Source organism: Plectropomus leopardus, chromosome 8 (assembly GCF_008729295.1).
Source record: "Plectropomus leopardus isolate mb chromosome 8, YSFRI_Pleo_2.0, whole genome shotgun sequence".
NCBI lineage: Eukaryota > Metazoa > Chordata > Actinopteri > Perciformes > Serranidae > Plectropomus > Plectropomus leopardus.
The window spans coordinates 20,552,927-20,573,337 of record NC_056470.1 but is presented as its reverse complement, the minus strand read 5'-3'; the positions used below and the strand labels follow the sequence as shown (position 1 = coordinate 20,573,337).

At 39.1% G+C, this 20,411-nt stretch overlaps 1 protein-coding gene across 1 annotated transcript in view; it reads right to left on the bottom strand.

Moving 5' to 3' along the window:
* The window catches only part of kcnd3 (potassium voltage-gated channel, Shal-related subfamily, member 3), a 144,924-nt gene extending 143,903 nt beyond the window's left edge, over positions 1 to 1,021 (bottom strand). Inside the window, exon 1 of the mRNA XM_042492007.1 lies at positions 748 to 1,021. The gene's annotated coding sequence lies outside the window, so the exon portion shown is untranslated. The remainder of the gene's footprint in view (positions 1 to 747) is intronic.
* Between the last annotated feature and the right edge of the window lie 19,390 nt (positions 1,022 to 20,411).

The window sequence follows — 20,411 nt, the reverse complement described above, 5'->3', positions numbered from 1 at the left end:
AGAGGAACATGTTGTTACAGTAACAGAGCAGGTGAAATAAAGGGAATGGATGCATCATGAAGATAAGAAACAATAATACAGCTCTTATCAGAAATGGCAGCCCAGCTGAGACAGCAAAAAAGTATCTTTAATGGCAATTTTAACATCAGATATAAGGTGAGAAACCTTTACAGTGCTTCTATAAAGAAAATGTATATTTCATACTGTTATCTTTGATGTTATTACAGGGACAGGGTGCAATTTCCACTAAGCATCATCTTCCCCATAATTACTTTAAGGCTATATTTCTCAGATCCCCTCAATTGGGTTACAACAAAGAAGCAGCCATCTGAGCTCCCTGAATTTTATAACTAAAAAAAAACTGCAGGCAAGCAAGCCAAGCAACTGCATCATAAAATTGTCTGTAGAGGTTGTTTTCCAGTTAAACTCTTTAATATACACAGGCACATTCACAAGGTTGGAGTAGGAGAAAGATGCAAGCAAGAGCTACAAAACCTGTTGAGTTCCAACCAAGAAACAGAAGATGCATTTATTTAACTCAAAATTAATCAAAGAAGTTAATGCATATTCAGATCAAATTTAGGACTGACTTAAGTTGCATGCAATTCTAAACAAGCATTTTTTGACTATTTTTGATGACAGATTGGCTACTACCCCTTTAACGATAAAGCAAAAAGCGACACAATTTGCCGAACAGGTTGATAACTACAGCTGATATCAACAGCTTCATCTGCGATTCCAACTCACCGACTCAAAATTCTCCATCCAAAGATACACGACCTTTTTTCCTGAAGCAGTTTAGTTACAAGTCGGAGGTTTGGTAATTTCTGAACGCGTGTCTGAGGGGAGAAAAAAATACCAGGAAAAGAAGAAGTTATTTAGCGAGGAGGAGAGCTACATTACACAAACGCTGCTGCTCAGATGAAAGCGGAAAAGTACCGGACACGGACGTACCACAGCTGTTTTAATTCAGCTGCCATTATGCGAGCGGAGATGTGATGAGAGGAGTCCTCCGTGAAGACCGTCTTACGTTGGCTTTTCGGACTGAGTGGTGGGAAGAGACGAATGAGGAGGAGGAGGAGGAGGAGGAGGAGGAGCAGCTCTCGCTCTCTCTCCCTCTCTCTCTCTGCGTAGGGCGGATTGTGGAGCAAAACTGCATTTATGAGAATTCATGATCAGGACTCAGAACGATGCACACAAAGTGGGTTACTCACTACTGTGAAAAAATAACGACACACCCCTCCGTTGCTACTTAAAATTTAAGTGACAAAAGGGGTTCCCTCTCCTCAGAGAGAGAGAAAAAATGATGAGATGATCTTACCATTAATACAGTATTTGCACCAAATATTATCTCCAGCTCCACAGGATGCATCCCAGCAGAGGCATAGCTGAGAATTCAAGAGCCCCTGAAACAAGATCACTTTGGGCACCTTTGTTTTAACTAAACCAATTGGAAAGGCACAACATGAACATATACTCACATTTATAAGTTGATTGCAAACCTCTTGGCAGACTGATGCGTATTTACACATTCAGCATTATATCCACTCAGTGATTTATACTGCCATTGACTGCTCACTCATCACTCCTCTTACACCTGGGATACACTGCATGCGTGAGTAACGCGTGACCATCGCAAAACCTTTTGGGGTTTTTTTTCAGCACCCATGTCAGCCACACTGAGCGGCACTGCTCAAACACGTGTCAGCTGGCACATCTCGAGAATCCAAGACTTGCTGATTTTTTCCTAGTGACATAGTTGTCAGCAAAAATGGACAGTGAAAGTGATGTTTTGGTAATTATATTGACTCTATACTACCTTTTACTGCAGTTTCAATTTATCTATCTGTCACAGACATGAGGAAATACAAATATGAATTCTACTCAACCATATCTGTTTAAATTTAAAAATAAAAGCCTTCTGGTAACATTTCTGTCTAAAGAATCAGGTCAGTCAATTCAGTTATTGACACAGGGCATTTCATCATGAAACGTTTGCAGGACCTTGCTGTTGACAATGCAGGAGCTTGCATAGCTTCATAAATAAGTAGAGTGTGTGCTTTTAATTTTGGAAATATAGTACTCACAGCAGTGGGCAGCTCTGCAGCAGCGTCGCAGCAACAATGCTGCTAGTGTGAACCCTGCAAGCGTGCAAGACACAGCAGTTTGGAGAGGTTACTGTCATGCGCTGCTCATGCATGCAGTGTGTGCCAGGCATTAACATTCTGGCAGGGGCCATAAGCTTTTCCGGAAATCATCTCGTCCTAAAACAACAAGCCTCACTTTCTTTTGCAGCCACATATTTGCCTTCACCATGCCAAAAAAAAAAAAAAAAACGATACCCACAGAGGTGTTTGGTCTCATTTTTAATTGGAGAATCAGCAGATTAATTTCATTCCCGGTGTTATGATCCACTAAAGTTAGGCACGATACAAGATGAAGCTCTTGGCAGCTGGACTGCGACCTGGTTTTGTTCTGTCTGGTGCACGGTGACATGCAACACTTGGTGCATTTTAGAAGCAGAGCATTATGCCTGCCCAATTTTGTAGAATTTTTCTTTGATATTTGTGCCATAAGAAACCATAAAACAGCAGGCAATAAATTGTTTCTTTTTTGTCTATTTTAATTGTTGTGTTTATTGTTGTCATTTCCTACTTTGTTGTACTGCAACCTACAGACAAAGTTAGTACTGTAAAAAGTCCGGGTATGAACGATGTGGATCAAAGATTTGTGCCTGTGTTATTGTCATTAAAAACACATTTATTTCACATGCAGTGCCCATTACCAGGAAAACTCAGTCTGCTCTGTGCAACATGCAATGTTTTATCAACAAAACATGAAACGTGTATTTTTATCAGCTTCTGGAAGCTTCTGAAACTTGCAGAAAGAACTACTAAAATTGTCTAGAGTGGCCATGATCAGCAAAACTGCTGCCTGGCAGAGATTGGCACTCTACTGAGGCACTTTTCCAGTTAACATTTATTTGGCAAATATAAGACCAATATTCTCTCTCTCTTGGCTCTCCTTTGGTTTCCTGAGGGTAATAATTTGATCTTTAGTGGCTAAATGCTCCATTTCACCAGCTCTTCACTAACTGTGTCTGTCTGCTGTTTGGCAATGACAAGTCTGCTTTTTGAGTTATTTTGCTGAAAGCAGCCACTTGCTTCAGCTGAAAAGTTGCTTTGAGCGGTGAGAGCAAACCTAAAAAGTAAAACTACAGGTCAAACAGCGAAACAATGACATGAAAGTCACTTTAAAGCTCCCTAAAGCAGAGGGGAGCTGCAGTTGAATCATTCTTTGTAGGTTCATCAATAGGACCAGGACCAGTTCACATTGTTTTCATGTTTTTCTTTGATACATTAATATTTTTTTAAAAAGATACTAATTTTAGCAGCTTTAAATGCTCCTCCTGGAGTTTCCGTGGACCCTCTTTAACTGTGGGTCCCTGATCTGATCCAAAATGGACCAGTGGAAAACCTCCCCACCAACAGTATATAAATCAATTTTCATAAGAGAGAGGCACCATTTGAATAGCCCCAAGCAGAGGAAAAATGTTGGCTCCAGGTACAGTCTAAAAGAGCAGCAATTTGCTTGTAATGTCCTGAGAATGGACAGACTAATTCCAATATTAATTTGGTTATGTTCTTTAAAGGCTCATAGAAATAATAACAAGTCCTATTTTCATCGCTCGCTCTGACAATAAAACATTCTATAGCCAGTAAGATAATTGTAAAGTAAATTCCAAAATATGATAATTATATGATAATTATAATAATTTAATTTAATAACATAAATCTTTTACACAGGTAATCAATTTTGAAAGTGATTATGTGACACCACGCAGTCCGAGGAACATACTGCCCTGAGATCCATGTAGGTTTGCAACTGTAAGTGAGACATTCATGGTACAATAACCATCTCAGATAATATTGCATTACACTATATACAATTACACAAATCTTTGTTGTATTTGAAACTGTAAACTTTTTTTTAATTGACGTGTTACAAGTCTGATGGGCAGTTGAGGAGGAAAGAAGATGCACATGTGCATGTGAGATTCTCTGCCGTTGCTTTTTTTTTTCCAAACACTGTAGAAATGCAAATGTGCATGGTATAACCATCATTTCTTTAACACCAGGGTATACAGTTTAACAGTATAGTAATGAAGCCTTACTTCACCTGATGACACTTGGAGTATTTGGCCAGGTACGACAAGATCTGACTCGGCCTCTGTTCCTCATAACCACAGGGATGCGTGAAAACCTTTGATTTCCAGTGGCTCTCTAGACTTAGAGACACTACCTTTCAGTGGCATATATCATAAAATAGACACAAAACATGTCACTGGGGAGCACGAACCTCATCATACCTGACATTACTTATTTGACCTGACAGAAAACTACAATAAAAAATGGCAAATACAGTAATATTTTGCTGTGTCTCTTCAGCTGGCAGTCTGAGGAACAGTAGATCTAAGTCCTCAAAATTTTCTGTTTGCATTCTTTTCTGGGGGCCTGGGTGACTACAGAGTCTGACAATCATCTCTACATGTAAGTTTACTCATGAAGGCACAGCAAAACAATAGGGCTCCAGTGGAAAAGCTCTCAGAGAAATCTTTGTCTGCACTGAGGAGAAGCAGGTGCACCACTTACAGTAAGTACATTTCTGTAAAAGCTTGATCTTAAGCCCATGTACAATCTTCTACCTTTCACACCATACAATACTAAGTTATGGTATGCTTTATGTAATCCTGTCCTTTGGGTAGGTGGTGGATGCTCGTACTGTACTGGGTTAGTTAATACTATTCTGATGGACATATATGAATTGATCCAGGTTGACTTTTTCAGTGCTTTGCTGTAACATGTCAATCAGGTCTGAAATATGTAACACTGCAGCTATCGATGCTGAAGCTCATAACTAGGAGGAGAATAACTTGTGTGAATACATGGCCATTTATATTCAGACTCAGATAATGTCAATGCCTCTGTCCCCACATTATTCAATGCTTTGCAGAACAATATGCAGCCCTAATTGAGTCAACTGGGATCCTATCCCAACAATACGTACAGTCCACTGGAATATCAATAGGGTCAGGACACACAGCTCACACACACACACTGCAACACATATAGTTATCTCATTATGGATATACATGTGCACAATGTGAAAAATGAATACGTACACACCATATTACTAACCATAAAATCATTAACGCTTGTTTGAAATTGACAATTGCGAGTGATTGTTATTTAGACAAACAGCTGCACACATTCAGATTTAATTCCCTGGGCCCTTGATAAAACATTGAATGACCAAATGACCTTGTGAAAAATGTCCCTATCCCTTAAACTCAGCCTGGCTGTCAGTGGGATAGAAATTAAAGAAAACATACACACACACATACAGTCAGTCAGACACATAAACACAGACACACACACTGCACTGAGATGGCCTTTTCAAACGATGAGTCTGTGAGCGCTTCCAATAATTCAAATGTCACTGAATAACAAGGTGGGTTGGATTTTATGGTCAACTGCCCTGTGTAATTATCTTAAGACACTACACTGACATTAAAAATTGGAAATCCTCTCAGTCCTGCAGTGCCTCGAGGAACAAACAAGTGAAGTTTCACTGACAAAACTTGGAGGATGACTTGGGTAAGTAGGTCTATTTAACGGTGGTCCTAAGGGAGACAAGTGCCCATAATAGTGAAAAATCAGTGATACACCACTGAGTCAAACACTCACAGTCAGCAGCTGGTTAGCTCAGCTTCACATACATGTTGTATGTTGTTTGTGGTAGGAGAGGTATCACCCTCTCATCCAACTTTTGGCAAGAAAAAGAAAGCAAATAAGTTAATTTCTTAAAATGTTAAGCTTTTAAGCTTATACCTCACCGTCCCTGACTTCGTCTTATATACAGTATATACTGTAGACTAACTTGTGCCACCTCCTCACTGAAGCTGTATGATGAGTAAAACTGAGTGAAATATATAAAACCAATGCTTGTGGAAGTTTTTTAGATGTATTTTGCACAATGTTAGACACATTTCCTCCCAAATTTTGCTTGACATTTCTTCGTGGGAACTTTTGGATCTCCCCTAGAAGGCAAACTAAAATTCTGTGCCTTTGAAGATTTGACAAACACCTTGAGGCTGTAGTTGCCTCCTAATAAAGTTTTACAAAAAAAAACAAAAAAACAACAAAACTGCTGATAGGGTAGGGTGAAGTATTTTCTCCTCTGCTTACCTCTCAAGAATTGGCAATAAACGTGTGAGGAGTTTTTGTATATTGAGACAAGCTACAATAAGTTAACTTATGCACAGGCATTAAGGAAATTACACACAATTCTTAAAGAAATACTTTATCTATTACCCACCCCTTGTTAAATTGAATTTGTGAAGAAAACTTAATTTTTCTCACATGGCTCCATGGCGAAGGTAGAATCCAGAAAATTGAGAAAATGGAGAAAATTCTTGATGAACTGATTTCACAGGGGTCAGCATTTAACAACAGCAAAACTATATCAAAACATCAGTTTGCAAACTCTCAAACTGCAGTTACAAACTGCATGCTCACCACTTCCAAAACAAACAGCCCTTTCCATTGGGGAACTGAACTGAAATTGAAACTGAAAGGGTTAGTTGTGATTCACCAAAGTCAGGCAGTTACATAAATAAATGGATGGTGGCAGAGGTAGACCAGGAGCTCCTGTGTTCAGTGAGGTAAAATTAGTTTGTTTTTTTTTCTTGTCTGGCTTTGAACAGAGCATAGATATGTTTCATTTTTAGTTCAGCTTCTCATCGTAGAGGGCTGTCTGTTTGGAAAGAACTGAGCATACAACAAGATAATGTAGACTTGGATTATACTGCAAAAGTTATGTGAGAGATTGTAAATTGATGTTTTGATATAGTTTTGCTGTTGTTAAACATGGACTCCTAGGACTTAAATGCATATTCTTCTGGTACTTCTTTTTCTATGTAAGAAAGACACTGTTTCCTTAACAAATTCAACACAACAATGAGTGAATGAGTACACAGTCAACAGGAATACAAATCTTTTCTTGTGGTCAGCTCTTTACTTTTTAATTCCTGCAGCAATGTTTTAAATGTGTATTTTCATGCTTATAGACATTTTAAGCATATGTGAATGCTTTTGAAATCCAAGCAGCTGATGCTGTTTCCAACCTGATGTGTGTGTGTATTTGTGTCTTACAGCAACGATTAACCTTCTGTGTGAAAGATGAAACTTAAAGGCTCTCTGGTGGCCCCCAAAGTGCAAACAGCTCTGATCTAATGAGCACAGTTTACTGATAGAAATGCTGAGGTAGAGGTGGCAATTAATTTGCCTCCTCTATCGCACTCACTGCCATTACCTTGATACCCCTGCTGACTCCTGACTGCTGATGGCCTCTTCAAGGCTGGAATGCACACACACACACACACACACACACACACACACACACACACACACACACACACACACACACACAAACAGCATTTGGCAAAATGAACACAACTGCATATTAAAATGCACAACACATATCTCCCTTGTATGCACTTTCTCCACACGAGTAAACTTGAGGGCTTTTGTTTTGACATTTCCCTTGTTTGTACATTTGTTTGCTGGCTTCCTTGAGTTTAATTATTCACAAATTTCCCACAACCTGCCTTCTTAGTTTGACAAATCCTCATTAGGTATCTGAAATCTTCCTTTGGGGATTTAGTCTGTGACTGTGGTGGAGTTTATCCCCGGCGTGCCAAACATTGACTTGGCAGCCCCTCTGTCTACTGTTCAGGGAGGCAGTCAGGGGCACAGGGGGGTTATAGATGTGCTCTTGGCCCCAATCCAGCACACAAAGAGACTAAGACAGCAGATCCTGCACCCATTCCAACCCTGTAAAATGTCACGCTTTGTCTACTGATGCCCAAACTGTGTTGGCTCTCACCAAGGGATCAGGGGAGCAGTGTTGCCAGAGCAGACTCTGTATATTACCTCAAATCAACTTTTGATGTGACTGTATATCACTTTGCTCATTCCAGGAAAGTAGCAATAAGCAGAGTCAAGTTTTAACTTGTCACTTGAGTACTCAGAGTTGGAAGTTTGCTGTAGCTCAAAGGCACAGGACAAAACCTAATCAAAATGTAACGGTTGTGCCAACGTAAGGAATAAACAATAAAGAGTTAATTCCACTGGGCTCGTGTCTGTGTCATGTAAGAGGCAACACTGAGCCAACACAGGCTGGGGGATGATTTTCACCCTCGTACAGGGATGCTGCTGGGAGAGAGGCCCTGAAACTCACCTTTGACTCTCTACTCCTAATTTTCTCTTTCATCACTCTGCTCCTCGGGGCAGAGCAATCAGAGGTGTAAAGAGGTTATTGATATTCCAGATAAATACTGACTCTCACTGAAAATCTCATACCAACCAACCAACACACGCCTGACCTTCCTGTAAACACATGCAGACCTTACAGCAGCATGTTGTAATATTTTCATGGAATGAGCTAGTCTGTATTCTTTCATCTCAGACAGCTGTATATTCGTTAATGATGTATTGTACCATAGTCTCTCCCACAGGCACTATGGAACATGTCACAAAACCGTAACATCTTCTTCACATCCGTACCATCTATGGTACCTTACAGAAGTAATTCACTGCTTGAAAGATAGTCTTTTTATAAAACTAGGCTGACTATGCCATAGAGAGACACAAATACTTTTGAAACTGGTGCTATGTGATCAGAGAAAATAGAAAGGGCCGTGGAATTTGCTTTTGCTCAAAAAGTAAAAAGCCTATAACTACCAGAATGCACTGTTTAGCACTAGACCAATAAAAGCTGGTGGGTGACGTATTGCGAGATTGTTTTAACACAACAAAATATGGCAGCCAGCTGGAAACAAACAGATTACACTTAAACAGTAAGCTGATATATGTTTCTGACAACATTTTAGGAAAGAAATAGGCAACGCAGTAACAGAATCTTGGCTCATATTTGATCAGCACTGCCTCGCTTTACGGTTTGATAACAGTTTTTCTAAAACAGTATGGCGCCCACTTCCTGTTCACAAGTTTTTATATTACAGCCAAACACTGCACTTAAATATGTTTCAGGAGACATTGTTGAGACATTGTTGAGACATTGCTAGACGTTGATATTTGGTTGAATTTCAGTTGTGACATTGGGTGACCAAAATTAAATGTCAGGGCAATGTCTAATGCCAGTGTCAATTTGAAATAGAATACTGACAACAGGTGTTGTTGATATTTTGTTGTTTTTCAGTTGTGTTGTTTAGTAACCAAACTACAATGTCTTCCAAATGTCTCATGTGTACAATATAGAGACAGGAAGAGGGTCCTGTCCATCCCTTAGTCTGCTTCTATACTCTTTATGTCCTTGGCGTACAAAGATGTACAGGTACAATCTGTAGTTAGAGCAAAAGCTCTAGAGCCAGTGAAAATCCGCCGAATGACAACTGGCAGATTATAGCTGAGAGATGAGCAGGGAGATCTGCAAAGCATTCCTTTAACTATGCATATTATTTTTGGCATCACACATTTCTGCTTTTGTTTTTTAATTACCTTTGTTGTCCCATAATGCTGATAAACTAGTCTTTTGGGAAGACAACTCATTTGAAAAGTGCCAGTTTAATAACCTCTAAAAAGAACAGGTTTGTGTATCGCCCATGCAGGAAAATTAATTAAAGCTCACAATCTCTTGTTGATTATCAGAGCAGAAGACTGAATGGTAGCATCATTTTTCCTTCTCTGTCAGTGCAAATTTCTTTTTTTTTTTTTAGATTAGCATTAGCACTTTGCCTTAAACTTTGGAGACAGTAACTGCTGACACTGTGAAATAGAAGAGCATCTTTAATTGATTTTGAAGTGTTGCTCGCAGAGCATTATGTGCCATCCTATTAGAGTGTGATGAGTGCATTATAATGAAATCAGAACATGATTTAATATACATTATGGATATGGCTTTATGCTGCTATAAGAACATTAAGGACCATGAGGTCTGCCTTGGGTCTGAATCTCTTCTGGCTGATTTTCTTACTGAGAATCTTAAGCAGGAGATGGATCCTTGTATCATAAATATCTAAAGGAAAAAACAGCACACTTATACGTACATTTACATCACTTGTACATCACTTGTCTAATCAGTAATCACTTATGCAGATCAGGACAATGGTGGCAACAAGCCAAGTAGGCTAGCTGAGATCTCCTTTTCTCCAGAAGCCCTTTTTAGGCTCCTGTTCGGTGCTTACCTTGCACAAAAGCTGGATTCTCATGATATCATTAGATCACGCGAGAATCCTGAAATCTGTGTAAAAAAAAAAAAATCTGGCACGCCGGTTAGTTTAATACAGCTACAGCTGGAAGATGTAGGTCCCTCAGCATGCTCCAAGTCTAAATGGTGTGTCTTCCCACTTAGTTATGATTAATAGACTGTAACAGGAGAGGTACACAGATGTTTTCTCCCCAGGTGTGAGGACCACCTCAAGAACATTGGCTTAACTTTTACAAACTAAACAATGTTTGCATGTCTGCAGATGGTGCATCTAAAAGGTGAAGAAGACTAGAAATACTTTATCCACTGAGTGTAAATGTTCACCATTCAGCTAGATGGAACAATATACCTTAAGGATAAAGAAAAGTGGTCTTGGAAGAAGAGCCGATCCTCCGCCGACCGCATCAAACTTATCTGCAAACACAGGCTCAATGATTGGGCATGGTTAGGACCATCAGGAGTAATTTGCATGGAGTTGGAGCCACAGCTGCTCCAGAGGTTTGACATCCTATGCATACAGCAGAAACGTGACCCTACAACACATTTTCATTCACACTTGTCAAATTTTGACACTTTTTGCCACCGCATCTGTTTTTGACATTCTTGGATGCCGTGTCAATTTATGCCCGTTACATACATTATGTCTTTTTAAAATGTACTTCTGTTTTCATAGGAAATGTATTTATGTTAATTTTGTTGTGCAACAAAAGCACCTGGTAAGGTTTAGAACTCAACATCCTGGGTGAAAGTCCGGGGTTTACTGGACCCATCCACCTTACCTGCCCTATAGGAACTTTCCAGCTTCTTATATTATGTTGGTACTGTCGGCACATCAAACTGATGCAGTCCGACAGTGTGATACAAAAATTTCCCTTTTTTGTGGTGTCCAATGCCAAAATTTCTGACTTAGCCGTGGTATTTGAGGAGTTGGGAATGACAACAGGCTTGACCCAAATGCCACTGAAGGCAGGACTAGATACCCTCTAGAGTGAAAGAAAGCACAAGGCACTTCTCTTTGACATAAAACTTTTTATTGTGGAACTTCTCATGAAACCTAACCATGAATTACTTATAAGGAGAAAAAAAATTATGATTGAATGATTGACAGGACTGTGTGAATATTACTGTAATAAAAAAACATACTAAATGCAAACTTTGTGCTATTGCAGTCACACAAATTCAGTGATTCACAATGCATTTTGGATATTCACTTTTTCTCATAGTGAATGTGATCACTTTCTGACAGTGGACTTCTCCCAGGGCTGTGTCTTCCACAGAGTATTGCATTCATGAGACTGAGAAGAAATCTACCTGTCAGAGCCCTACCACCACATTTACATTAAACAGACACACTTTTCCTCTAATCAGTCACTCTCTGGGTTGAACACAGAGCTGGAGAGACACACACTGAGTGTAACCTTTTCAGAGCAACAACACATCCATACAACAGCATACTTTACTTTACAAGGTCAGGAATGAAATACAAAGGATGGTTTTTCTAGCCTCAATCCAAACACCTTTCACAGATCATTCACACAAAAGCTTTGATGGGACCAATATGGCAAAGAGTAGATATATCATTTAAAACAGGCTGTATAAGGTCCGCACCCTCAGGTAGTATTGGCACAACACAAGAGCTCTCACTGACTTTTTTGTGTTTACTACGTCTATGTAAATATTTGACAGCACAACAACATCAGAATAGCAGGTAAACCTGTGAGCTGAGTACTAACTTTGCTTTATTTGTTTTAATGTAAGCCATGCCAACTGTGTGGCTCCAGGGAGAGAATATTTATCTAACACTTTAGTTTACTTTCTATCTCTCGACAGCCAATTGATGGCTTGCCATGAAATTGAACAAAGTGATCGATTTATCTTAAATAAGCATACCCCTGTTCACCTAAGCTGTATTAAACATTAATGCCAAGTTTAAGTATGTCACGTAGTATGCCAAATATAATCAGCATTTACAAATGTACCTGTAACATCAATGTGGAGTTGTTCACATGGAAAACATTTATGCAATATATTAAATTATTATATATTAAATTATTATTACAGAGTTATTAGATCTATGACACTGCTTGAATGTGAAACTTTGCTTTGGCATATAGATTTCAGAGGTACATCCCTGTCAATCAGGTGTTTGTCCCCCCAATAGAAACATAGAAGGCACAAATTAGTGTGTAATTAAGTTTTAATGCTCAAAATGTTGTGTATTGTTGTCCCCAAATCTTAAAGCTAGGGCTGTCAGTGTTAACACGTTAATGAAGAGGTAATTAAAGTTTGTACGAAACGTTTTATATATATTTTTTTTATTTATCATGGGTGATCCTGTCTTTAACAGGCTGTACCGGACTGAGTTTTAAAGCTAGATACTGGTATCATATGAAACTAGAAGACCCAAGGAATCCAAGCACCAACTATATCATGCTAGCTTGTCAGAAAAGGGGCTAAATAATGCCCCAAAAATAGGATCATTTTTGGCAAGGAAAAACAGCATGGCCATTTCACAGGGGTCCCATTACCCCTCACCTCAAGATATCTGAAAAAAGGGGTTCTATGAGTACCCATGAGTCTCCCCTTTACAGATAAACCCACTTTATGCTAGTCCCATGCAGTTTTGTGTTATTTTTGCCTATTGCATTAGAATTTTTCTGGAAAGTGCTACCACTTACAGACTGAGCATACGGGTATATCTTATCAGACTAATGTCACGGGCCAACCGCATCCCCAAAGATAGCAGAGCACATTTTTGTTGTATGAATCATCACAGACCTTTAATCAAGGAGACTAACTACAGCGCTTGCTAAATGAGTTGCACCTAACTGCAGACGAGCCAATATCAGTCAGCAAATGCAGAATTTTTTTTCGCAATCAAGACCATCTGGTAAAACTTGCAATACCATGTTAATATGGACTTTAAAACTGGTTTGAAATGTAAAATAATGGAATTGTAAACGTGCATGTTTACCATTGGAATTCAGTTATTAATCCTGGTTTTAAAAATGTATTGTTTGACTTGTTCAAACAAAATCTTCCTCTTTGGCACTGCATATTTCTCTGTAGGGTCTGTTCTGAGATTAAGGAGGTTATGACATCATGATGCCACCAAGCACCTTCAACATAAAGACACAAGCAGGCACACAAGGATTTATTCCTTCCTGTGAAACAAAACTTCTAGTCAGACCAAGGTGGAAAGAGAATTATGTTTCTCCAATCGTCTCCTTTCCTAGCCTCTGTGACTCATCTCTAATGCCTCTAAGTGAGATTAATTGAGCATTCAATTCTCATTCCAGTGGCTCGTGAAATATACAATCAAACATAGCAAATATTAAGGACCACACTGCACAATTTTTTTGGCCAGGGAAATCCATCAGACAGAGGGAGAAAAGCAGAATACAGCCCTTTGATTCTGTCTTTGACAATTTTGCCAGTCCAGATAGTCATTAAGTCCTGTGTGTAACAAAACAGCAAATCCCTGTTTTTGCCTAATTACACCAATCTCTTTTCAAGGGTGGTTGTCTTCTTTTTCATTCACGCTAAAAGTTGGAAATCCTCTTGGATGATTGCTTAAGTGCCTGGAACTTTGCTGCATCCTAATGGTGATGATGAGGAGTAATCATTGAAGGTTAATAAGGGTGCACAGCACTAATCAGGGCAGGTCCGTCTGGTAGAACAGTTGCTGCCTCCTGGCCTTTTATTAACAAAGTCAGCAAGCAAAGGAGAAAAAAACTTCAGCAAATCTGCCAGAAGGAATGCAAAAAAATGCAGATAATTTATGCAATTAATTTTGACTTAACTTTCAAAGGCCTGTAGTACATTATTGATTAGGTCAGTCATATTCCAGCTGTCTTTTGAACATCCCAACATCTCCTTATCTCTTCAAAACAGCGAAAGGCAAGTTTTGACGGTTGATGATGGACAGATAAAAAAGTTATTTTCCTTCAGATTCTCACTATGTATGTTTCACTTGGGGGTTTATCTGTATATTTTATATTGTCTCTAATGACCCCTTGCTAAGACCTGAGGGTTGACACATGCTGTTATCATTTTCTTTCCTTCTCGTCTGTGTTTCCACCTATTCTCAGTTCCATCTCCAGTCCAACAGGCCTGTAAGACACACAAAAAATCATGAAAGAAATAAAAAAAATAGTGCTGCAGCCAAAACCTCTGTCGCACATGTGAGTGCAAGAACACATTTTAAGATGGTCCACTGGGACAAAGATAGACACAGTCACGTAACATGCACACATGAAAGAGAAAAAAAAAACACTCAGACGTACGACAGCCTCCTGCCACTGGGATTGTAGCCACTCAGTGGGTTCGGCAATGTGAGGAGTGACTTTGACAAGATCAAATGTAACTCAGGGAGAGTTGGCTGTCCTTTTGTAGTAGAGGAGAGATACCAATGACTGTTAAGGATAGCAGCAGACAGAGTAATGGTCTGGGGTGATGGTGAGCGGCTTGGCACTGACCGCACCGTCACTTTTAGGTGGAAAGATAGAGAAGAGGCCAAGGCTTATGCAGTAACCACAGCAACACCACCTGAAAGGACAGAAGCATGGATGCTCTCCATTTTCTGTACGCATGCAGCAACATCCAGTATGAGCGTTATGTATAAATAAATAAATTGTGCTAACATGTTTTGACATTTCCAACCATGCATGTTGAATATGTGGTGAATGTGGGTTATATAGAGTGGACATAAGCCAATTATTCAAATGTATGTTATGTGTTTTTATTAATGTGGGTTTTTGTGTGTGTAACGCTTTTTATTTTTTTATTCAGTGCTTTGAGATTGCTTCTCTCCCTATGCATATGCATTACTCATTATTTTCTGTACATAGCTAATATGGCGGAACATAACCCTGCCATGAGTGTTCTGTGGACTAATGAATACATTATAGTCGGGACGGGAATTCAAGTGGGAATACTGGCCGGGGAAAATGATTCTATTTCAGTATAAGCATTCTGAGTAATTTTTACACTTAAATGGAGCGGACAATGTCAATGTCAAAAACTATCAATCAAATTCCTGCGTGCATGCTCTGAAGATGTGAACCAACTGTAACTTACTGTTGTCTTTCAAAGACTCACTCACTCTCTGTCTTACTTTCAGTCTCTCTATCAGTCTCTTTGTCTTGCTGTTGTTCTCTTCAGGTTGCTCTCATGCACTGTTTGTACATATACCTATTAAAGTAATGCACCACAATTTGTGCAGAATTCACACATCATGAGCCAGTAATTGGTGTTTAACCTGCATGGGTGACCAATCAGCCTGTTCTCATTCCAATCTTGTAAAACATAACACTACTTTGACAGTTTTGGCTTAAGATCACAATGCTAAAAGCCACCTTCTGCTAACTTGCATCAGATGATAACGCAGCCGGACAGAACCGTTCGCTTTGTTACTATACGCTAGCAGACAGCACTTGCAGCATCCACATGATACATGCCAGGGCAGCATCAGGTTGATGCACTGCTGGTAACGACGTAATATAAAGGAGCATGAGGACAGTAGGGGTGGTGGATGGGACCACCAAACACTGGACTTTCATGCGGAAATCTAATGTTTTCTTCCCGAATTAATGTGATTTTTTTTCACGCCTTACTATGTGCCTCCTTCCCCTAATCCTAACCGTCTGTGACTTTTGTTGCCTAATCTTAAGAACGATAACTATAACTATAAAAAGATCATTTTAAAAATCGCTTCAGCTCAAGTAGATGGTGGAGTCCACACTACAACTACAACTACAACGAGAATGAAATGGCAAACGATATCATTTGGATCATTCCTAGAGTGATTTTACGAACGATAGATATACTAACTCCTTATATACTACTAATCACATTTTTTTATGTTGAAAAAGATGTATAAAGCTTTCGTTTTCTTTTTTTTTAATTCTTGTGAATTAAGTAATCAATAATTGATTAGTCGCCCTGTCTATACCATTTATAGATAAAGGGATAGAAAGACTGGAATACATGGAAAGGACTGTTGCATATTACTGTTGCATCTGACCCATTTTTCCATGTGTTTGGATATCTATGGTTATGTGTGACATCTGTCCTGTGTGCTGATTGGCTGAGGGCTGTCCCAGGTGTGTCCAGGTCAGTCTGGTTCAGTAGAGACTGGTTCTATTTATTGCCCCATTTTGCAGGAGCAACAGTTAGGTTCAAGCCTGCAGGAGAAGGGATATTGGCTCCATTTGGAAAGGTATATGGAAAGTCGTGCGTTGCTCCACTTAAAGAAAGTTGTACTGACCTCAAATATGGTGCTAATAAAGTATTTAAGCCTTTAGACCCGAGACTGTGATTAATAAGACTTTGGAGTTGTCCTTCAAGGACGTAAGGGATATTGGAGGATAGCAAGCTACGATCTATTTTAAATTAGTTTCCATGTTATTCAGGAGTTCTGTTTGTGAATTCAGTGTTCAAGGCGATAGGAATATTTCACCAATCTCATCAGAGACACCTGGTCCAATATCCTATTGATGCTGCATTACTTAACTTACCATGTACACCTCATTCTCTGTGGTTACTTCCTCATACACATAAACATTTCCTGCCGATCCCACTGCATAACCCGAGGTTCAGATCTGTGCATGGAGTGCATCCTAATCCCCGTATCCTGAAGCAAATATGCTTTATCACATCTGTACATGTTAGCAATTAGAGAAAGTTGTGTCAAATTTTGCCGACAGGAGCATTGGGGATTTAGAGGGGTCTAATTAAGAGAACAGAGTAAACTACCCCTGGCCCAGCCAGTGTACAAGCTCAGCCCTCCTGCTCTCATCTCACTCGTTTTCATTATCAGCAATAAAGAGGGGCTGTGTGATCAGAATACATCAATCTCTGTATAGATAATTGCCAGCAAAACATGCAAACAATTTGCAAAGGATGGCCAGTAAGCAAGATATGTCAGAATCAGTTAAAGGGGCGAGGGTGAAAGGAAAAGTAAACATGATTGGTTGTAATGTTAATGAATTAGAAGTTGGTGCTATTTAGCAAGAGTTTCCCAAGACACCGCTGACATGGAAGGGTGTACACTAGTTTACCAAAATGAGGCATCTGCTTGCTTTTTATCCCAATTCTCATTTTAACTTCTGTGTTCAGTGTTCTGGAGGGTTTTTTTTTTTTCCTGGGAACAGAATTGTCCACAGAGGTTTCTCTCTCTCTCTCCAAAACAAACAGACCAGATAATTAAACTGTGACAAAGACTACTTAAAGCAGTTTAACATTAGAAATCAGTCTATTTCTGACATTGTGTGGCATGTCAGTGTGGGTGATTCACCCATCACTGTTAATGTGTATTCACTTTTTTTCTCCAATAACTTGAAAGCCACATGTTCAGGAGGTTTTCACAGGGAGCCGAATCAGCCGCATAGGTCTCTTCCTCTTCTGAACAAATCAGATGCAACTTGTTACAGATGGGCTACAGTTGAAGACAGGAAAATGCAAAAACACAAAACATGAATGGCCTCTCTGGAGCCAGTGTGTTAGTATGTATTTTTAGGATTATACAGCCTCCATAGTTAGTTCAAGACTCTATGTCTACCTCAAGTAAATACCTATCTATATGTGGCAAAGTCTTGGTGCCTACAAGTTATGTTTGACCATGGATACCTGAGCTGGACCAGTGCCAGTAAATTTAGTAACACAAATACATGCCTCATTCCTCAAAAGAGGCCTAGTACCTGAAATGTTAGTAACTGATACCTACCATCTACGCCGCAGTATATATTGTATAAATTGTATAAATACTACTGCCTTTCTATGTGATTGGTGTCAGCCAGCTTTCTATGTTCTGTGTCAGTTTGTCTGTGTTTGGTCTTTTCTCTGTCTGGGCAGACCTGAGCGCTTATCTTTGTTGTACTTGTCCTCATTTGTAGTCTTCATTTTAGTTTGTCTTTGTACTCATCATCATTTATGTTGTGCTTGTTTATTGTACTTGTGTTCATTGTGATTGTACTTATAATTGTATACTCATACTTTTACTCATATTAAACTTGTGCTGATTGAAACTTTAAGGTGTCTCCATCCTTCAGAAGTCTGTTCTGGGCCACTGTAGAAACATGTTGGTATAACATAATGTTAAAGTAACAAAAATACCACAATTCTTAATGTTTAGGTGATTATGCACAAAAGAAAACAAACGTATTATATTATATATCCCATTTTTGCCAATATACCTCCCTGAATCATACAAACTCTACCTTTTAAAGGATTTCAAGGTTGTATTTAAAAAATAGCAACATGTTAGTATGACTCTAAAAATATATTTTCTTCATTTTTCAGATTCCTCTATTCACACTGGTCAAAAAGGAGCAGTTTTATTGTTAGACAGGGAAAAAAAATCCACAAGCACTGTTTTAAAAAAAAAAATGCATTCAAAAGTTTAACAATATGAGTTTGCAAAATCAAATGGGTGTTTTCCAATGTAAGAGTCTTTTCAATACAAAGATTTCTCTTTGGGCTGCTTGTTGAGCTACAGACAGCAACACAAAGATGAAATTTTGTACTAAAAAGGCTGTAAGGTTGGAAGATATCCACTTGATTTGTCTAACCCACACTGCTGAGGCCTCATTTTAGCTTCTGCTGAACTTTAGAATGCATTTTAGATCAGAAAGAGTTATGTGGATTTGTTACTGAGACTAAAACCACCTCTGTAGGAATCTCACGGACAGGAGGAACTCCTAAAGCAACCATAACTCTTGAAATGTAAATGGCCATGTGAATATTGCATTACTTGAAAAAATGTGAACCTATCAACCTACCCATATCTATCATCTTCCCTCCTCTATAAGTCCTTTTCCTCCTTCCCATCATTCGCGTCACTGTGCTGTTTCCTCTTACCTTGTTGTTTTCCCCAACCTTTTTTAATGTCACACTCCACCTTCAATTTTATGCAGTGGTTTCCTATCCTCTTATTTGTCTCCTTTGTCTGGCGTTGCTCCAATTTCACCAACAAAAACCCTGGCTTGCAGTCCAACACTGAGAAAGATGTCTAGTGAGGTGGATTTGGGTCAGACCAAGAGGAGGGAATCAAGCCAAGACGTTTCTTAATATCAATGGACTTCATTCACTTGGATAGATAGGGAGAGGGAGAGTGCAATACTATATTATTTTATCAATGTTAAGGTAACGATAACTTACTTATGTGTTACAAAAATATGACAATGGCAGATTAAGACTTCAATTATGTTTTGCTCCACTTTCCCATACAGATGGTATTTCTATCATTCATTTGCTAATCCTTACTACATAACGCAAAATGACAGTTTTTTTTAATTTATTTATCAGCATGTGAGCAATTAGCTATGACCTTATTAGAGATTCAGTTCATTCATTTGTTCTTTCTAACTGACAGGCAGCCTCGGCTAATCTAACATCTGTTCTATAATTGATTACATCCATTGTATAATTCAAAACTTTCTATAAACTTCTTTGACATCCAATTTGAACAGTGAAATGAATATTACAAGTCTCGATACATTTTCCCTCTCCAGTCTTATATGAAATGAAATAGAAATGGTCTATGGTTTCAAGAAGGGTAATTTGCACACACATTACCCCTTTTGATTAAGCTCTATCAGCTACACGCAGAAAGAGTGCAAATTAAGGAAATGGATGAAAAGGCAACATGTGATTCAGACTTAAAAAAGCCCCATAAAGGTCCGTCATTGGTACTGTCCACCCAGTGGCTCAGAGTAATTTGGTAATGGAAACTCCCAAGGCGGGGAGAGCTGGACTGTATTCAAAGCAGATGAATCCATTTATAATGAGATGTAATCTCATTTACTCTGTGGCATATGGTTTGGTTTGCCGGGCTGTCATTGTGTTCTTGCTGAAAATGCACTTCTGGTCCAAAACCTGAAAAAGAGAGGAGTGTTGTGCATTCAGGAGGCTCATCGGAAGCCTCATTACCATAAATCAGACAGGCATCAAAAAAGATTCAACATTGCTACCGAGCATCCTTGGATTTTTCCTGTTTGCTGATTCAGTGCTTCGCCACATTAACTGTGTGATGGAGGGACACAACAGATAATTCTGCCAAGAAGTAGTGCCCTCCAGGAACCTTTTTTTTAGTAATAAAGTAGCAACATATTCTCAGTACC